General features: G+C 32.2%; 1 long non-coding RNA gene across 1 annotated transcript; it reads left to right on the forward strand.

Annotated features, from left to right (window-relative positions):
- Window positions 1-961: 961 nt before the first annotated feature.
- LOC137242269 (uncharacterized) lies at window positions 962-1,352 on the forward strand. The gene is made up of 3 exons (XR_010950163.1): window positions 962-1,112; window positions 1,186-1,217; window positions 1,284-1,352. It is a non-coding gene; the product is annotated as an uncharacterized lncRNA (long non-coding RNA).
- Window positions 1,353-4,088: the final 2,736 nt, after the last annotated feature.

Below are 4,088 nucleotides of genomic sequence, written 5' to 3' on the forward strand. Positions count from 1 at the left end.
TCAATAATGACATTAACGGAAAAGCTATATTAAAAGCTAACGATGGAAACATTGTAAGGCCAATGTACGTAACTTATTAGTAAGACGCTAGAACAATCGTGAAAAAGAGAAGGCATTTAAAGCGGCTCAGTTGGATAAATCACCTAAATTTTGGTATGAATTTTTCTGATAGAGTGGTGAAATTTCTTTCACTTTGTTGAGCGTTTAATGGGTGATTTTATTGTATTATTTACAAAGCCTTTCACCTGAAATTTTATTTTATTTATTTTTATTTATTTATTCAGCCGAAGCGGCTACAATTTTTCCCAACGAAAATCCATCAGTATATTACATTCCATACGAAAATAAGAACGGTATGAAAATAGGACCATCAGGAAAGTTAGTATCACATTATAATTACGTAATTGGCGATTTGAAAAGAAAAGAGTTAATAAAGAGTGAATTATCGCATAAGGATAAATCGACCAGGGGAACTCCAGTTGGACTTGCCACTAGCAAAACTTTCTGCATGGGTAATATACATATATAGGTACATTTTATGAATTTCATATGCACCTATAACTTTTATTTCAGATGACATAGACAATATTGGGAGTTTAGAAAAACAACCAGACGTCGAAGTATTAAACAGTTGGCGGATAAATCTGCAATATCGTAGGACACTTCTAACACAAAATAAAATATCTTTGAATGATTACTTTATCCGGTTTCCCTGTATGGAAGAAGAGCTTGTACTGAGATTGGTAAGTTAGGTGGAGAAATTCGTTCACCTATATACAGCTGTGGTAATACATTCTGGTGGTGTACATTATCGTCACTGATCGATCGGTTTATCGTGATAGTCACAGCAAATTATAGTACATATTGGCTGAATAAAATACCCCAGCTGCTACCAATTCAAAATTTTTTTTCGGTCGAACTTTATCTTTTTAATTTTTCCATAGATTGAGTCTGACTTTAACCAACTTTATCCCAGAAAACAAATCAGAATAATAACAAATTGGTGCAACTTTAAAAAACGAAATAATAAACTTACTTTTAACGACCCCACGGCCTAAAGAAGTGGAAGAGGTAGCTTACTATAAATACTTTACATCTTCTAAAGGAAGAAGGTACTTTTGAAATTTAATTTTTGTTCATTGAGTACATTATTTAAATTTTTATCACTCAATTTTGTTTTATCAGACAAAGACGCAATTATCAAATGTGAAATGATTGTAATTGATTGAATCAATTAATCGAAACTGTTGTAAATACTAACTGAGGATATTTGTCTTTCTTAGAATATTTCAGAAATCGGCGATATTGTGAAACACACGCAAGAATATTTATCCAGAATCAATATATCCCGCCAACCAATAGCAGTTCTTGTCGGAGTTTAGATAAAGTTGAAGATTCTTCTGTTTATATCGAGGACAAACGGCACAGAACAAAATCGACCTTAGCCGCACTTTATTTTACATTTAAAAGTTTTTTTCTCTGAATTGTGAATATCCATGTGCTGCAATCCACGTGAGGAACTTTTACAAAAGATTCTGTATGAAATAAACCTTTAAAGATAATTCACTTCTATCAGCTTGAGCGACTTAATAATTGACTTTGAACAAATGGAATAATTGCCATTATTATCAGCAAATTGTTTTGATAATAATTTTGTAATTATAAAGAGACTAGGTGCTATTACTTAAGATACTATTAGTAAGCTATCCACAAAATGTTTATTTGTTTTAAATGTCAAGGTATTTTTGAAAGTAATAACATTTTGCTGTCACATAAGAAGTTTCCATTAAAATTTAAAAGAGTATTGGTGCTGCGAACCCCAATGCCAACATATTTACTCTATACTTCATTCTTATTGCAAGCATCGGAAACGGGAACACAATCAGCAAATAGCTTTGACACATTCACTTTCAAATGTACCTAATATTTCAATTCAAGACCCATCGATTGATCACAATTCAGATAGTGAATTTCAAGAGGTTTTAAATGAATACGCATATAACTCATCTGATGCTTTTGATATAACTTATTTAAGCTATTCAAGTGTTATTAACAACTCTTCTCAAAAATTTTATATACAGGGTGCATCTCAAAATATAGCAGATACATCGAACATTTCTAAAACGTTTGGAAGTTTGTTACAAGAACATGTTCTGAAGTTGAAAACTAAATTGTATAAATAAAATAAATTTAAGGCGCGATAACCTCCGAAGAGATTTTAGGCCGAGCTTCTCTACCAATTTGCGTCGTGATCCTTTTTAATTTTTCCTACTAATTGGCGGAACGGGACCTACTTGATTTATTCCGACTCCGAACGGCATCTGCAAGGCAGATGAGTTTTCACTGAGAGCTTTTCATGGAAGAAATACAATCGGAGTGCTTGCCGAACACTGCCGAGGGGCGTCCCCGCTTGGAAAAATTTTCTTCTAATTGAAAAAGCGTATTTCTAAAATTTTGATGTTGCTTTGCCCGGGGTGTGAACCCATGGTCTTCGGTATGGTAGGCGGAGCACGCTACCATCACACCACGGCGGCCGCCACTAAATTGTATAGTCTTTTTGATTTATCCAAAAAAAGAATTGAAATGATAATTCAAGATTATAAATCATTCGTTAATGATATTTGTTTTACACTGTTAAGAGGTTATATGTTAAGCTGTTTGGATGGGTCAGAAAAAAGCTTGAAACAGAAAGACCAAATTAAACAATCATTTGATATTTTACAAGGCTATTTTGAGGATTTTCGGACATCATACAGATGCTTTAAGCATTTTGAAAAAAGGGGTACTTTTATTAGGCCTATTCATTTAAATAAGGGATTTAGAGATGAATACAATATGCAAAATAGTTCGCTTATCCTATGTAAAGTTCCTTTAACCACTGAGTTTATACCGATTTGTGAGGTGCTTAAAAAATTTTTCGAACTAAGAACTATATTCAAGGAAACCATAGATTATTTAAACGTATTAGAAAACTCTAAAACCATAGTTTTTAATTACGTCCAAGGTGATTATTGGAGAAAGTTTAAAGAGACAAATAGTCAGACCGTGATACCCATTGCACTTTATTTCGACGATTATGAAAATAATAATCCTCTTCGAAGTCATCGTGGTATTCAGAAATGTGAAGATTTATATTTTATAAGTTTATGCCTCCCTCCAAAAATACAGATCGAAACTTAGGAATATATTTTTGTTTCTTTTAACAAATACCTTAGATGGAAAAACAATTCGTAAAGCAAAAATTTTTCAAACAGTAATAAGTGAACTAAATTTTTTAGAGAGCTCTGGCATAACAATAAACATAAATAATGAATCAAAGAAAATATTTTTTAAATTGGTAGTTATAATCGGTGATAATCTCAGTGTAAATGAATTGTTTGGTATGGTTGAAAGGTTTTCTGCCAATTATTTCTGCCGATTTTGTCTGACAAAGAAAGAAAACATAAACAGAATATTAGATGAACAAGTTTGCATCCTGCATAATAGGTCGAATTATGCAGCTGGTTTGGCGTTAAATCAAATTTCAGAAACGGGTATTAAAGAAAAGTGTTGCTTTCATGATGCTACCAGTTTTCATTTCACTGAAAACCTTGCTGTAGATATTATGCAAGACTTTTTCGAAGGTGTTTGTCAGTATGATCTCGCTTTGATATTTGACTACTTTATTTTTAAAAAGTTAATAACACTTGAAGTATTGAATATAAAAGTTACCAGTTTTTCATTTTGCTGCCATGATAGACAAAATAAACCACCAGAAATTTCTAAAGATCATATCAAAAATAAACGAATAATTTTATCTGCTGCTTAAATGCAAAGCTTAGTTCGAAATTTACCTATAATGATTGGTCATTTGATTCCTAAGTGTTCTGAACACTGGCAATTGGTACTTAAACTGGCTTATATTACTGATATAATAAAAGTCCATCATTACCAACCAGAACTTACTTTGATGTGTTATAAATGAGTACTTAGTTACTCTCCTCAAACTCTTTCCGAATAGCTTAAAACCAAAACACCATTTTTTAGTACACTACCCAACTATAATGAAATTATCGGGTCCATTGCGTAATTTGTCCTCCATGGGAGGA

Source organism: Eurosta solidaginis, chromosome 2 (assembly GCF_040869045.1).
Source record: "Eurosta solidaginis isolate ZX-2024a chromosome 2, ASM4086904v1, whole genome shotgun sequence".
NCBI lineage: Eukaryota > Metazoa > Arthropoda > Insecta > Diptera > Tephritidae > Eurosta > Eurosta solidaginis.